Source organism: Bufo bufo, chromosome 3 (genome assembly GCF_905171765.1).
Source record: "Bufo bufo chromosome 3, aBufBuf1.1, whole genome shotgun sequence".
In the NCBI taxonomy this organism is placed as follows: domain Eukaryota; kingdom Metazoa; phylum Chordata; class Amphibia; order Anura; family Bufonidae; genus Bufo; species Bufo bufo.
Window position 1 is genome coordinate 55,307,230 of NC_053391.1, and position 17,798 is coordinate 55,325,027.

Sequence of the window (17,798 nt, forward strand, 5' to 3'; positions counted from 1 at the left end):
GGACGAATGGAAGACGGCCTTCAATACCCCTGAGGGTCATGCCCTTTGGTTTGATGAATGCTCCGGCCGTCTTCCAACATTTTGTGAACAGCATTTTTTATCATTTAATGGGGAAATTTGTATTGATGTATCTAGATGACATTTAGATTTTTTCTCCTGATTTCAAGACTCATCGGGACCACCTATTTCAGGTCTTGCTGATTCTGTGGGAGAATAAATTGTACGCTAAACTGGAAAAATGTGTGTTTGAGGTTCTGGAGATTCAATTTCTTGGTTTTCTTCTCTCCGCTTTTGGTTTTCGGATGGACCCTGAGAAGGTCTGCGCTGTGCTTGATTCGTAGCTTACTGAGAATCAGAAGGCTCTGATGCGGTTTTTGGGTTTTGCTAATTATTACAGAAAGTTCATTTTGAATTATTCCTCTGTTGATAAGCCACTCACTGATATGACTAAAAAGGGGGTGGATTTTTCCTCGTGGTTGGTAGATGCGCTTAAAGACTTTTCTACTATTAAAGAGTATTTTGCTTCCGCTCCCATTTTGGTACAACCTGATGTCTCTCTTCCTTTTATTGTTGAGGTGGATGCTTCTGAGGTGGGTGTGGGTGCGGTCTTGTCTCAGGGTCCCTCTCCTGCCAAATGGCGACCGTGTGCCTTTTTCTCAAGGAAACTATCATCTGCAGAGATAAATTACGATGTGGGAGATAGGGAGTTGTTGGCCATCAAATTAGCTTTTGAGGAATGTCGCCATTGGTTAGAGGGAGCCAGACACCCTATTACCGTGTTTACTGACCATAAGAATCTGGCCTACTTGGAATCGGCCAAGCGTCTGAACCCGAGACAGGCCAGATGGTCTTTGTTCTTTTCAAGGTTTAATTTTGTGGTTACGTTCCGCCCTGGGGTTAAAAATGTGAAGGCGGATGCCCTGTCACATTGTTTTCAGGGAGGGGGGAACTTTGAAGACCCGGGTCCCATTTTGGCTGAAGGGGTGGTCGTCTCTCTGCTCTTTATCATGATTTGGAGGCAGAGATTCAGGCAGCCCAGGCAGAGGCTTCTGATCTTTGTCCTCCTGGGAGGTTGTTTGTGCCTCTCGCTTTACGACACAAGGTTTTTAAGGAGCAACACGATGTCCTTGCTGGGCACCTGTGGAGTAGAGCCACAGTGGATCTCATTGCTCGGAGATTCTGGTGGCCGGCTCTTCGTAAGACGGTTGAGGGTTTTGTGGCAGCCTGCGAGACCTGCGCTCGTGCCAAGGTCCCTCATTCATGGCTATCGGGTTCTCTCCTCCCGTTACCCATTCCTTCCCGCCCTTGGACGCATCTGTCCATGGACTTCATTACGGACCTGCCTCGTTCCTCGGGGAAGACTGTGATTCTGGTGGTAGTGGACCGTTTTAGCAAAATGGCACATTTCATTCCCTTTCCTGGGTTACCCAATGCTAAGACGCTGGCGCAAGCGTTTGTTGATCATATTGTTAAATTGCATGGCATCCCTTCAGACATCGTTTCTGATAGGGGCACGCAAGTTGTTTCCAGATTCTGGAAGGCCTTCTGTTCTCGCTTGGGGGTTTGGTTGTCATTCTCTTCTGCTTTTCACCCGCAGTCGAATGGTCAGACCGAACGTGTCAATCACAATCTGGAGACATATCTGCGCTGTTTTGTGGCGGAGAATCAGGAGGATTGGTATTCTTTTTTGTCCCTTGCTGAGTTTGCTTTAAATAACCGTCGCCAGGAGTCCTCTGATAAGTCACAATTTTTTAGTGCATATGGGTTTCATCCGCAGTTTGGGACATTCTCTGGAGAGGGGTCTTCTGGTTTACCTGATTAGGAGAGATTTTCCTCGTCTTTGTCATTTATTTGGCAAAAGATTCAGAGTAATCTGAAGAGGATGAGTGAGAGATATAAGCATGTGGCGGATAAGAGACGTGTGCCTGGTCTGGACCTGAATGTGGGTGATCTGGTGTGGTTGTCTACAAAGAATATCAAACTGAAGGTTCCCTCCTGGAAGTTGGGTCCTAAGTTTATTGGGCCTTACAAGATCTTGTCCGTCATCAATCCCGTTGCCTTCCGTCTTGATCTTCCTCAGACTTGGAAGATCCATAATGTTTTTCACAAGTCCCTATTAAAACCTTATGCCCAACCCACTGTACCCTCCTCTTTGCCTCCTCCTCCGATTATTGTTGATGGTAATTTTGAATTTCAGCTCTCTAGGATTGTGGATTCTCGCATTATCCACGGTTTTCTTCAGTACCTCATTCATTGGGAGGGTTATGGTCCTGAGAAGAGGATGTGAGTCCCAGTGGCACACATGAAGGCCACTCATCTCATCAGGGCTTTCCATAGGTCTCATCCTGAGAAGGTGGGCTCTGAGTGTCCGGAGTCCACCCGTAGAGGGAGGGGTACTGTCACCGCCAGTTCTGCGAGAAGGTCTGGCAGACGTTCTTCTCTACCTCTTGTATGATGTTCTTTGTTTTGGTTTCACTTTCTCATCTCCTTTCCTTCTGCCAGGTGTCACCTATTTAGACATAATCATCTTCCTTTATATTCCCTCCCATACTGCCTCACTTTGCGGTTCATACTACTTCCTGGATGAAGTGTTCACTGCTGGAGGCTACGTCTGCTGTTTGCTCAGATAAGTCCTTTACTTTATTGTGTTTGCTTACTGGCTTGATTCTAGGTGACCCTGACTCTCTCCGTATTAAGTGCAGGGAGCCGGTGGTCGTGTCCCCTCGCTATTATAGGGTTTTCAGGTGTCACACAGACTTAGGTACATGGGCATGCAATCGTCTACCATCGAGACCCTTGTATGTGCATAGCAGTCAGGGAGAGCTCTTAGGGTTTTATAGGGCTCACCTATAAGCTCCTTAGTTTGGGATCAAGCCAGTCACTCGTTTATTTTTAAGTTCCAGCTATCTGCAAATCTCATCCATGACATTTGGGTTGTTGTCATGCTGAAAGATGAAGTTCCTCTCCATGTTCAGCTTTCTAGCAGAAGCCTGAAGGTTTTTTACCAATATTGACTGGTATTTGGAACTGTTCATAATTCCCTCTAGCTTAACTAAGACCCCAGTTCCATCTGAAGAAAAACAGCCCCTTGGGATGATTCTGCCACCACCATGCTTCACTGTGGGTATGGTGTTCTTTTGGTGATGTGCAGTGTTGTTTTTGCGCCAAACATATCTATTTGGAATTATGGCCAAAAAGTTCAACCTTGGTTTCATCAGACCATAACACCTTTTCCCACATGCTTTTGGGAGACTTTAGATATGTTTTTGCAAAATGTAGCCTGGCTTGGATGTTTTTATTCGTAAGAAAAGTCTTTTGGCTTGCCACTCTACCCCATAGCCCAGACATATGAAGAATACGGGAGATTGTTGTCACATGTACCACACAGCCAGTACTTGCCAGATATTCCTGTGGGATGCGACTAAGAAAATTTCAGGAAATACCAACTAGAGCAGCTTAACTTATTTGGGGTTGATCAGAGGCAGTGGCGTACCGCCAATAGTGGCAGACCACGCAACTTCTACTGGGCCCATGGCAGGGGGGGCCCGGAGTGGATTGAAAGCCCCACCCTCTACCATGTCTGCAGTATGGCTTGTCTTCTATCCGGGGCTCTAGCAGGCCCTGCTTCTCCTCTGTTCTGGCCCCCAGCCCCCCTCCCCTCTTGTGTGCACTGCACAGACCGGACAGTCTGCAGGCAGGTGAGCACTCCAGCCCCCAGAATCACCTGCAAGTTGTGAGTGAGAAAATGACTAGTTAATGACCTGGGGGGAGGAGGAGGGAGCAGCAATTCTGCCTTCCACAGCAGCAGCCACCAGAGTTTATTTGGGTGGGGGTGGGAGACACACTGTTCCCTATATAAGCATCAGTAGCAAGCAGCATTCATGGGAGACCCCCCTATGAACTCTGCTTGCTGCTGCTGCATGTCATAGAGAGAACATCGCGCCCAAGGACTCCCCCCCCCATGAACTCTGCTTGTTGCTGCAGCATATATAGAGGACAGTGTGCACAGTAACCATCCGAAGTAGAGATGAGCGAATTTCATATTTTGAAATTCGTTCACACTTCGTTTGGTGGTAAAAGATGTATTGACTTATGGATTCCGTTACCACGTTACCTTTAGAGGCATTCCGTTAGTCATTCCGTCATAATAGAAGTCTATGGATCCGTCCCATTTCCGTTATGCAGGGGAGTCCTCTCCTGATCCTGAGTCCTCTCCTGATCCTGAGTCCTCTCCTGCATAACGGAAATGGGACGAATTTGTTTTGCAGCCCATAGACTTCTATTATGACGGAATGAATAACAGAAAGCCTCTTATGGATTCAGTCATAGAATTGTTTTATGATCTGTGGTAACGGAATCCATAACGCAATTCTGGTTTTACCAGTAAACTAAGTGTGAACAATTTTTATAAGCGGTAATTTGCTCATCTCTAAATCAGAAGCAAAACAAATAAAAAATACTGTGTGTCTATATATTACTGAAATTGTACTTTATATTTGTGTGGGAAGGGAGGGAGGGCCCAGTACTAAGTTTTGCTATGGGGCCCCATGATTTCTATGTACGCCCCCTGATCAGAGGCATTTTAAATGATGGCAGGTGTATGCTGACTCCTATTTAACATGATTTTGAATGTGACTGCATAATTCTGAACACATCCCCAGTTATAAGGGTGTGCACACTTATACAACCACATTATTTTCGTGTTTTTTTTAACTTCCCTCCAGCTAAAAGATTTCAGTTTGTTTTTCAATTGAGTTGTACAGTTTATAGGTCACATTAAAGGTGGAAAAAGTTCTGAAATGATTTATCTTTGTTTAATTTTTTTACATCACAGAAACCTGACATTTTAACAGGGGCGTGTAGACTTTTTATATCCACTGTATATACAGTGACGGTATAGACAGTGCATGAAACAGATGGAACAGCTGCCGGCCCTAGTCTGAGAGAGCTATCTTTAATAGCCACAGGAATGGGGGCGGCATGAAAGGAAGGGGTGTCGCTAAAAAAATTACTGTGGGAAGGAGCCCCGTTCAAAAATTTGCTGTGGGGCCCAGTCAATTCTAGCTACGCCACTGATGCAACCCACAAAAGCAAGTTGGGTTTATCTATTACAAAACCTTAATTAAATTGTGGTCCTGGTGATCAGTTTAAGGCCTTTTAAGCAGCATCAGCAGCAGCATGGTGATAAAAATGAGTGGCAAGGTGACATGGTGTAGAGATGGCAGCATGACTGGCCTGATAACCGTGGAAATAACACCTCTTCCTCCTCCTCTTCCTCCTGTGCCACATCCTCTTCCATCATCGACCAAAGTGTTTTTCAAGGAGACATAAAAGTAGGATAGTAATGCTAGGATGGCGTCATCAGCACTGGCCATATTGGTGGAGTACTCGAAACAGCGCAACATGGCACACACGTCCCGCATGCAGGCCCACTCGGTGGTAAAGTGGTGCTGTTCCGCAGAGCCACTCTTCCATGCGTGCTGCAGCTGAAACTCCACTATCACCTGCTGCTGCTCGCACAGTCTCTCCAGCATGTGCAAGGTGGAGTTCCACCTTATGGGTATGTTGCATATAAGGTGATGAGCGGGAAATTACGCTGCAGCGCAGACAAACAAGCAGCAACAGGGTGAGAACGCCGAAAGCTCGCAGAGACGGCCCACACTTTCTGCAGCAGCTCTGACATATCTGGGTAATTTTTCAGGAACCTCTGCACCACCAAATTCAGCACATGCTCCAGGCAAGGGTGCGTCAAACCAGCTAGGCCCAGAGCTGCTACGAGATTTCACCTGTTATCGCGCACCACCAGGCCGGGCTTGAGGCTCAGTGGCACCAAACACTCATCAGTCTGTTGTTCCATGTGTGTGTGGTTTTTCCTCCAAACAGATGAGTTTCAAAACTGCCTGCTGTCATTACCCCCTGGCTGTGCTGAAGTTGGTGGTGCAGGTGTTACGCTGACCAGATGAGGAGGCGGTAGAGGATGAGGTAGCGGAGTAGGAGAAGGAAGCAACAGGAGGCAAAGAGAAATGTCCTGCAATCCTTGGTGGCGGAAGGACATGCTACGTTACATGTTGGTGTCCTGGTAGGTGAGACCAGGACACAGTTCCTACAGCAGGTGGTCAAAGATGGGTATTGACATAAGGCAGAAGTTGTGGATTTTTTCCAGGTTCTACCACAGGTCCTCATAGTGGGTGTAGAAATGGACTTTCCTGGACCATTGGGAAACAATAGGGTGAACCCAATGCATCCTCTTGGTTCTTTTACCAGTATAAGCATATGCAGTCCAAATTGCCAAAAGAGAAGCCAGCAGAGGAGGGCAGGACCACAGGGTTTCTGGATGTGGTAAAATGGTCAAAAGTCGACAGACACCAAAGATATCTAAGCAGAGGAATCTAACAGAATCTCTACGCTGAGAATGGTGCCCTTGTGACCTTCTTATGGTTGCTTCTAGTAGGGTGGGACAAGATAGTGATAACTTTCCCCTTCCATTTTTTTATATAGAATGTAGACTTATAAATTCAATATAGAGATGATTTAAATTTAAGTATATGCAATGTGCCACCCCCCAGGGCCAATCATGTCCCAGGTTTATAGGAATGCCGAATGCTGTGGTGTGGTCTTAATAGTTTTGTGTGTGTGTCACGATGCTCCTACATGGATACCATCGCTCCCCAGGGTCAGGCTCCGAAGCAATTAAGGGGAGAGTAATGGTGGAGGTGGAGAAATAGTCTAGTCCAGACTTTTATAAAATTCAACAGCTTTACTTGAATCAACTTACATCCGTACAAGAGGTGGTGTTTCTCTTGGTTCCAGCAGGTTTTTGCATAAACTGGCAGGCAAACTTGAGTACTCTGCTTTCTCTCTCTGCTGGGTTAAACTTGTCTCTATTCTGGAAGCTGGACTGTTCTGGTATCCCTGGAGTGGGGTGCCTTTGGCTGTTGACCCGCAACACTCTGTAAATCTGTAAGGAGTCAGTCTACTCTATGAGCTGCTTCCCTCTGCAGGGCCTACCCTCGCTGCTATATCTTGGCACATCTGCATCTGATGCTACACTGGCTTAGACTGACTAGACACTTCCTGCCGCCCCTCCCTTGGTGGGAAATGGGACTGGCCTACTTCTGCCCGAAGGGGGAAGAATGGAATGGTAAGTTCGATTGTATCTAAAGATCTCTCTGCCATAAACACTGCCACCTGCTGGTAAACCAGGCATATTACATGCATATAACAAATAACAGTTACATAGAAAGATTATGAATGCACAATGTAAGAGGATGTGGCATAAATATACAGATGACATCATGGTAGGTTATTGTAACGGACCGTTCAGCACACAGCTCCGTTCAGACGATATCCTCCTTTCAATGCACAGGCAGCTACTGCAAGAACCAGTCTGCCGAACTGCAAACTACACGAACACTGGAAACCGCGGAACAGGAAAAAGCATACAATCGGCTTACACTCCTAGCCATCAGCATACAATCCAATTCCCCCAAGAACGAGACAACACTTAGTTTTGAGGTCAAGCAGAACTGACTGTCCTGGGGCATACAGCCTCTTTTATTTACAATCCAAAAACCTAGTACTGCCCACAGGGTTTTTAAATACAACCAATCAATCCGTACAATACACACAGACACTCCCACACAAAATCCTCCTCTCTGCCTGTGACATGATTACTGAACACAATGGGTAATATAATTATCACAGGCAGAGAAATACAGTTTTATAAAACATATCACAGGAACCCAAAAACATGCAATAACCCCATAACAAGTATATCCTCGGAACCGGGGGATCTGGGTGAACCACATATCCAAAATTCACCCAGATCCGTTCAGTAGTTTGGAAGATACAGTTTAATGCAGATTCCGCAGAACATATACAGGCTATATAAAAAATAATTATTGTATAATGTGTCCCCTGCTGTATAGTTTAAAACTACTGCCCGATGTCTTTGTGCACCAAATACCGGCGAGATGGCACAGTGTAGAAAAGTCCAAACAGTGTCTGTGAGTTAAAATGGCCGCCATCCATTGTTCTCACCATGTGTCTCTGATACATGAAATGGTGGCCATCCAGTAACTCCACAGTATGTCCCCAGATGGTTCTTAAAGGGCCTTAATCCAGAGGCAGGTGGCGGGCAAGCAGTCCTCTACAGGCACAAGTGGCGGAGCTGGTTCCGCCACATTTCTCCCCTTTACCAATCAGACTAACAGGGTATCGGACCTCCTGTCGGTCAGTGCCCTGGTTAGTCCAGCAACCCACCCACAGAACACAATCAGCAGTACAGCCACCCACAATAAAGAGTTACTACATCTGGGGTAGTGGGTCGCTTGTCCATGTCCAGGAGCTTCACCTCGGCTCTGGGGGTTACTGGCGCTCCGGATCGGTGGGTTGCTGAGTGGGCAGAGACCAGCGGTACTCTGCCCTGCTGCCAGTGCTACCATGGGAGTAGCCTGGTTGGAGCCCATTTGAGGGAGTGGCTTAGTAGGCTCCTCACTCTGGACCCGGTACTGCTGCTGGAGGGCACGACAGGCTGTCTCCCCTTTGGATGAACATCCCTGCTGCCGGGGAACAGGACCGACTGTCCCCAGCCCCTGTGAGGCATGTGCAGAGACTACGGTCCTATCTGCACTGGTGTGGGGCTTATCATCTCCCCTTGGTGGGCTAAGGTGCCGCTGGGAAGAGGGGGTAACAAGTTCATCTCCCTTACCCACTTTCTGTCGCTGGGGAGAGGGGATGACAAGCTCCTCTCCCTGAATCTCTCTCTGCTGGTGGAGGGGGGGACCGACTGTCTCCCCTTTCCATATTTTGTCCTGCTGCTGGGGTGCGAGACCGACTGTCTCTGCTCCTGGCAGGACACTCTGCCGCTGGGGAGGAAGGACAGCACCTCCCGCTCCCTGTAACATACACTGCCGCTGGGGAGGAAGGACGGCACCTCCAGCTCCCTGTAACTTACTCGGCCGCTGGGGAGGTAGGACGACACCTTCAGCTCCCTGTAACACACACTGCCGCTGGGGAGGTAGGACGACACCTTCAGCTCCCTGTAACACACACTGCCGCTGGGAAGGGGGGACGGCACCTTCAGCTCCCTGTAACACACACTGCTGCTGGGGAGAGAGACCGGTTGTCTCTGCTCCCAATACAATACTCGGCTGTTGGGGAGGAAGGACGGCACCTTCATCTCCCTGTAACTCACTCGGCCGCTGGGGAAAAAGGACGGCACCTTCAGCTCCCCGGAACTTGCTCGGCCGCTGGGGTATCTCCCCCCTGTCTACCGCTGCCATGGCCTGCAGGTACTCTCTGATCCTCCACTTCACGATCTGTATGAGGTTTTCCGCGGGGTTGGGTCCCAAGAGAGACAGCACCCCATTCACCTCTCTATCAAACTCCTCCTGAGTGTAGCAGGGCTCCATGCCTGCTCTGCTGATTTTGGTTCCTTTGTAGATAGGGGCGCTGTACGGGTACTAGCGTTGCCCTCAGTTTGTAATCCAGGAACTGGTGTTGCCTAGTAGCTGTCCTTCTGGGCCGTGAGAAGGATCCCGTCGCTTGCCACCAATTGTAACGGACCGTTCAGCACACAGCTCCGTTCAGACGATATCCTCCTTTCAATGCACAGGCAGCTACTGCAAGCACCAGTCTGCCGAACTGCAAAAAACACGAACACTGGAAACCGTGGAACAGGAAAAGCATACAATCGGCTTACACTCCTGGCCATCAGCATACAATCCAATTCCCCCAAGAACGAGACAACACTTCGTTTTGAGGTCAAGCAGAACTGACTGTCCTGGGGCATACAGCCTCTTTTATTTACAATCCACAAACATAGTACTGCCCACAGGGTTTTGAAATACAACCAATCAATCCGTACAATACACACAGACACTCCCACACAAAATCCTCCTCTCTGCCTGTGATATGATTACTGAACACAATGGGTAATATAATTATCACAGGCAGAGAAATACAGTTTTATAAAACATATCACAGGAACCCCAAAACATGCAATAACCCCATAACAAGTATATCCTCGGAACCGGGGGATCTGGGTGAACCACATATCCAAAATTCACCCAGATCCGTTCAGTTGTTTGGAAGATACAGTTTAATGCAGATTCCGCAGAACATATACAGGCTATATAAAAAATAATTATTGTATAATATGTCCCCTGCTGTATAGTTTAAAACTACTGCCCGATGTCTTTGTGCACCAAATACCGGCGAGATGGCACAGTGTAGAAAAGTCCAAACAGTGTCTGTGAGTTAAAATGGCCGCCATCCATTGTTCTCACCATGTGTCTCTGATACATGAAATGGTGGCCATCCAGTAACTCCTCAGTATGTCCCCAGATGGTACTTAAAGGGCCGTAATCTAGAGGCAGGTGGCAGGCAAGCAGTCCTCTACAGGCACAAGTGGCGGAGCTGGTTCCGCCACAGTTATTAACCCCTTAAGGACGCAGGGTGTATCGGTACGCCCTATTTCCCGAGTCCTTAAGGACTCAGGGTGTACCGGTACGTCCTAACTTGAAATCAGTATTCCGGCGCCCCAGGGGTTAATCAGAACGGGATTTCGGCTGAAATCATTCAGCCGGCATCCTGTGACAACGCCAGGGGGGGTCATGTGACACCCCCGTGTCGGCGATCGCAGCAAACCGCAGGTCAATTCAGACCTGCGGTTTGCTGCGCTTTTTGCAGTTTCTGATCCCCGCGGTCCCTGACCGTGGGGATCAGAAACTTTTGAGTGCCTAAAATCAATATTTTTCACCCCCCCCCTGCACCCCTGCACCCCTGCACGATTTGATGCCGGCGGGTGGTGCGGGGGGGGGTGTTGCAGGCGGTGGGGGCGTTGCGGGAGGCGGGCGGTGCGGCAGGCGGGATCGCGATCCCCCACCCGCCTCCCCATGAACGATCAATGGCTTCTAGTGGTTATACCAGGGTGCCAGCACATTGCTGGCACCCTGGTATAAACGGCTGACATCTGTGCAGATGTCAGCCGTTTAACCCTTTCCATACCGCGGTCCGTACGGACCGCTGTATGGAAAAAGTTAACTGTCATCGGTCAGGGAGCTCCCTCCCTCTCCATCGGGGGGCTGCTGTGCCTTTGCAGCCCCCCGATGGAGAGGGAGAGAGCCCCCCGACAGCCCCCCTCAGCCCTGTGCTTACCCTTCCCCGTCTGCGAAGTTGTGGCAGACGGGGAAGGTTCCCATGGCAACAGGACGCCTGCTCAGGCGTCCTGCTGTCCATGGTGCTGAACAGATCTGTGCTAAAAGCATAGATCTGTTCAGTGTAAGTAAAATACAGTACAGAACAATATATATTGTACTGTACTGTATTATACAGACATCAGACCCACTGGATCTTCAAGAACCAAGTGGGTCTGGGTCAAAAAAATGTAAAAAAAAGTGAAAAAAGTTAAGATAAAAAAAAAAAACATTTATCACTGAATAAAAATTAAAAAAATAAAATAAACTACACATATTAGGTATCGCCGCGTCCGTAACGACCTAATCTATAAAACGGTCATGTTATTTTCCCAACATGGTGAACGCCATAAAAATAAAAAAATAAAAACTATGAGAAAATTGAAATTTTGCCCACCTTACTTCCCAAAAAAGGTAATAAAAGTGATCAAAAAAGTCACATGTACGTCAAAATAGTACCAATCAAACCGTCATCTCATCCCGCAAAAATCATACCCTACCCAAGATAATCGCCCAAAAACTGAAAAAACTATGGCTCTCAGAATAAAGAAACACTAAAACATGATTTTTTTTGTTTCAAAAATGAAATCATTGTGTAAAACTTACATAAATAAAAATAAAGTATACATATTAGGTATCGCCGCATCCGTATCGACCGGCTCTATAAAAATATCACATGATCTAACCCCTCAGGTGACCACCGTAAAAAATAAAAAATAAAAATGGTGTAAAAAAAGCCATTTTTTGTCATCTTACGTCACAAAAAGTGTAATAGCAAGCGATCAAAAAGTCATATGCACCCCAAAATAGTGCCAATCAAACCGTCATCTCATCCCGCAAAAAATGAGACCCTACTCAAGATAATCGCCGAAAAAATGAAAAAACTATGGCTCTTAGACTATGGAGACACTAAAACTTTTTTTGGTTTTAAAAATGAAGTTATTGTAGAAAACTTACATAAATAAATATAATTGTATACATATTAGGTATCGCCGCGTTCGCGACAACCTGCTCTATAAAATTACCACATGATCTAACCTGTCAGATGAATGTTGTAAATAACAAAAAAAAAAAAAGTGCCAAAAAAGCTATTTCTTGTTACCTTGCCGCACAAAAAGTGTAATATAGAGCAACCAAAAATCATATGTACCCTAAACTAGTACCAACAAAACTGCCACCCTATTCCGTACTTTCTAAAATGGGGTCACTTTTTTGGAATTTCTACTCTAGGGGTGCATCAGGGGGGCTTCAAATGGGACATGGTGTCAAAAAAACCAGTCCAGCAAAATCTGCCTTCCAAAAACCGTATGGCATTCCTTTCCTTCTGCGCCCTGCCGTATGCCCGTACAGCGGTTTACGAACACATATGGGGTGTTTCTGTAAACTACAGAATCAGGGCCATAAATAATGAGTTTTGTTTGGCTGTTAACCCTTGCTTTGTAACTGGAAAAAAAATATTAAAATGGAAAATCTGCCAAAAAAGTGAAATTTTGAAATTGTATCTCTATTTTCCATTAAATCTTGTGCAACACCTAAAGGGTTAACAAAGTTTGTAAAATCAGTTTTGAATACCTTGAGGGGTGTCGTTTCTTAGATGGGGTCACTTTTATGGAGTTTCTACTCTAGGGGTGCATCAGGGGGGCTTCAAATGGGACATGGTGTCAAAAAAACAGTCCAGCAGAATCTGGCTTCCAAAAACCATACGGCGCACCTTTCCCTCTACGCCCTACTGTGTGCCCGTACAGTAGTTTACGGCCACATATGGGGTGTTTCTGTAAACGGCAGAGTCAGGGCAATAAAGATACAGTCTTGTTTGGCTGTTAACCCTTGCTTTGTTAGTGGAAAAAATGGGTTAAAATGGAAAATTAGGCAAAAAAATGATATTCTGAAATTTCATCCCCATTTGCCAATAACTCTTGTGCAACACCTAAAGGGTTAACAAAGTTTGTAAAATCAGTTTTGAATACCTTGAGGGGTTTAGTTTCTTAGATGGGGTCACTTTTATGGAGTTTCTACTCTAGGGGTGCATCAGGGGGCTTCAAATGGGACATGGTGTCAAAAAAACAGTCCAGCAAAATCAGCCCTCCAAAAACCATACGGCGCACCTTTCCCTCTATGCCCTACTGTGTGCCCGTACAGTAGTTTACGGCCACATATGGGGTGTTTCTGTAAACGGAAGAGTCAGGGCAATAAAGATACAGTCTTGTTTAGCTGTTAACCCTTGCTTTGTTAGTGGAAAAATGGGTTAAAATGGAAAATTAGGCAAAAAAATGAAATTCTCAAATTTCATCCCCATTTGCCAATAACTCTTGTGCAATACCTAAAGGGTTAACGAAGTTTGTAAAATCAGTTTTGAATACCTTGAGGGGTGTAGTTTATAGAATGGGGTCATTTTTGGGCGGTTTCTATTATGTAAGCCTCGCAAAGTGACTTCAGAGGTCCCTAAAAATTAGTTTTTTTTAAATTTCTGAAAAATTTCAAGATTTGCTTCTAAACTTCTAAGCCTTGTAACATCCCCAAAAAATAAAATATCAATCCCAAAATGCTACAAACATGAAGTAGACATATGGGGAATGTAAAGTCATCACAATTTTTGGGGGTATTACTATGTATTACAGAAGTAGAGAAACTGAAACTTTGAAATTTGCAAATTTTTCAAAATTTTTGGTAAATATGGTATTTTTTTATGAAAAAAAATTTACTTTTTTGACCCAATTTTAGCAGTGTCATGAAGTACAATATGTGACGAAAAAACAATCTCAGAACGGCCTGGATAAGTCAAAGCGCTTTAAAGTTATCAGCACTTAAAGTGACACTGGTCAGATTTGCAAAAAATGGCCAAGTCCTTAAGGTGAAATAGGGCTGAGTCCTTAAGGGGTTAAGCACAGTAGCAGGGTGTATGAATAAATACCACTCTGGGGTATTACATATAGATTGCAGAAATTACTGAGGCTGAACTTTAGACTGGTTGGGTGTGAAGAAATCTAGGACTTAGTCTTTTGTTGGGATAAGTAATTTATCCTCCCTCCTGCTCTTCTTCTTTTTCAATGTTCCTGGAAAATGTAAATATTAATTCAGAGCCGCACATTCTGAGCATAGAAATAAGAACATATCATCGATTAATCTGCTTCAGAAAAGAACATTTCTTTGGGCACATTCCTAGTTTTCTGCAAATCTGGCTGGAAACATTGATTTACAAAGCAAAGAGGAGTACGGAACATTTTTTTTAGCTAAAAGCTCAGTATGAATGTGACAAATGACTTGCAAACAGCAGATGTGCAAAATTTGACAATTTTATATCATTTTACCTGTGTGAAAATGAAAATAAGTGAAATAATTCTGAAAAAAAATCAGAAATAATGGATTTTTCTGTATAACAAGATATAAAACTCATTCACAAATGAAATTTACAAGTATGACTTTTTTATTTTTTATTAAAAGTTAGAAAGTTTTCCTGTAACTATAGCAATGCACAAAGATGCTGATAGTGTAGATGATGAATGTCAAATAGACCTTATTTTATCATATATGAGAGTGATGTCAATCTGAAAACAATGATAAATAGGTCTTTTTTTTTTTTATTAATTTTTATTTTCCATCCAAAACATTAACAAATTTAACAGCCATGATATAACAAAAATACATTACACAATATACATAGGTTAGATGCATTCTTCTATCATGAATACCAAACAGAAACATATTTATTCCCAATCCCCCCCCCCCCCCCTCCTTCCCCCACCCTCTTTGTCGTTGTCTGGGGAGCACATCCACAGTAAGAGCTAGACCTTACGACCATGTCAGCCAAGTTCTATCCCATCTGGCTTTCTGACCCTTGTTGTGAATAGCAAGTATTTCATATCTCCTCACTCTCTCTACCAGGTGGTGCCATTCAGATACCAACAAAGGGTTTCTTGCACCCAATTCCTAGCAATTATTACCCTGGCCAACATGAGTGACTTCATCCAGAGCAGGTTTTCCCGTCCCTGCTCATCAAATACAGAGGTACCTAAAACTGCAGTAGTTACATCTATTTGAGAATCAGATAAAGAGCATCTGCAAAGCTGGGCAAGAACATTATTCCAAAAAACTTGGACCATAGGGCACAACCAAACCAGATGTATGAAATCTGCACATTGGGCCTTACACCTATGGCATCTATCTGACACATCCCTATAGAACCGAGAGAGAGAGGCAGGTGTATAGTATAAGCGGTGTAGAATCCTAAACTGAATTAACCTGTGATTCCCGGATATAGAGTTTTTCCGAACATTCCTATAGATTAGTTCCCATTTTATTGTTTTATTATTACCAATATCTTGACCCCACTTCTCCTGACTTCTAAATTTATTCAATTTGGCCATTTTCAGTCTCCATTTACTGTAGATTAGTGAGAGGGACGTACTATTCTGGTATAAGTTGAAACACCAATCTATAAATTCATGTGATTTAACCATAAACACATCTTTACCTTTCGTGCACATATATGCGTGCTTAACCTGAAAGTATTTATACTTCTCCAATATTTTAATATCTCTGTGCCCAAATATATCTGTGCCCATTATATATCAATTGCTCTACCCTGGTTATTCCCTTCCTTTCCCAAAATTCAATGTCCTCCATCTTATTAAATTCATTAAAGTGCACATTATACCATATAAGGGTAAATTTGAATATATGCGCGATTCCTAAATTAGCTTTAAGTGAATTCCATATACATTGAATGGAGTGCGATATAATAAATCCCCCCCCCCCTCTCCCATATATCCAGTTTCTAATATGCTAAATATGTCCTGTTGGGGCCCTCTATAGTTTCCAATAAGTTTGGAGAATGTATGAGGAGGTGCAGAGATGTACCACTGCAATTGAGAGGATAAAAAATAGCCCCGTAGGCAAGGGAGGGACAGACCGCCACTCTCCTCTGCCAACCACAAATAATTCTGTTTAATACGTACTCTTTTCCTGCCCCAGATTAGTTCATTAAACAATCTCTCTAGAGATTTAAAGTGTGCGTCTTCAATCCATATCGGGCAGGGAATCAATTGATATAATATCTGTGGGAGGAGAACCATTTTGATTAAAGCATTTCTATCGGCCTGTACCAGCGTCAGCTTTTGCCACACATATATACACTGCGTGCAGAATTATTAGGCAAATGACTATTTTGACCACATCATCCTCTTTATGCATGTTGTCTTACTCCAAGCTGTATAGGCTCGAAAGCCTACTACCAATTAAGCATATTAGGTGATGTGCATCTCTGTAATGAGAAGGGGTGTGGTCTAATGACATCAACACCCTATATTAGGTGTGCATAATTATTAGGCAACTTCCTTTCCTTTGGCAAAATGGGTCAAAAGAAGGACTTGACAGGCTCAGAAAAGTCAAAAATAGTGAGATATCTTGCAGAGGGATGCAGCACTCTTAAAATTGCAAAGCTTCTGAAGCGTGATCATCGAACAATCAAGCGTTTCATTCAAAATAGTCAACAGGGTCGCAAGAAGCATGTGGAAAAACCAAGGCGCAAAATAACTGCCCATGAACTGAGAAAAGTCAAGCGTGCAGCTGCCAAGATGCCACTTGCCACCAGTTTGGCCATATTTCAGAGCTGCAACATCACTGGAGTGCCCAAAAGCACAAGGTGTGCAATACTCAGAGACATGGCCAAGGTAAGAAAGGCTGAAAGACCACCACCACTGAACAAGACACACAAGCTGAAACGTCAAGACTGGGCCAAGAAATATCTCAAGACTGATTTTTCTAAGGTTTTATGGACTGATGAAATGAGATTGAGTCTTGATGGGCCAGATGGATGGGCCCGTGGCTGGATTGGTAAGGGGCAGAGAGCTCCAGTCCGACTCAGACGCCAGCAAGGTGGAGGTGGAGTACTGGTTTGGGCTGGTATCATCAAAGATGAGCTTGTGGGGCCTTTTCGGGTTGAGGATGGAGTCAAGCTCAACTCCCAGTCCTACTGCCAGTTTCTGGAAGACACCTTCTTCAAGCAGTGGTACAGGAAGAAGTCTGCATCCTTCAAGAAAAACATGATTTTCATGCAGGACAATGCTCCATCACACGCGTCCAAGTACTCCACAGCGTGGCTGGCAAGAAAGGGTATAATAGAAGAAAATATAATGACATGGCCTCCTTGTTCACCTGATCTGAACCCCATTGAGAACCTGTGGTCCATTATCAAATGTGAGATTTACAAGGAGGGAAAACAGTACACCTCTCTGAACAGTGTCTGGGAGGCTGTAGCTGCTGCTGCACGCAATGTTGATGGTGAACAGATCAAAACACTGACAGAATCCATGGATGGCAGGCTTTTGAGTGTCCTTGCAAAGAAAGGTGGCTATATTGGTCACTGATTTGTTTTTGTTTTGTTTTTGAATGTCAGAAATGTATATTTGTGAATATTGAGATGTTATATTGGTTTCACTGGTAAAAATAAATAATTGAAATGGGTATATATTTGTTTTTTGTTAAGTTGCCTAATAATCATGCACAGTAATAGTCACCTGCACACACAGATATCCCCCTAAAATAGCTAAAACTAAAAACAAACTAAAAACTACTTCCAAAAATATTCAGCTTTGATATTAA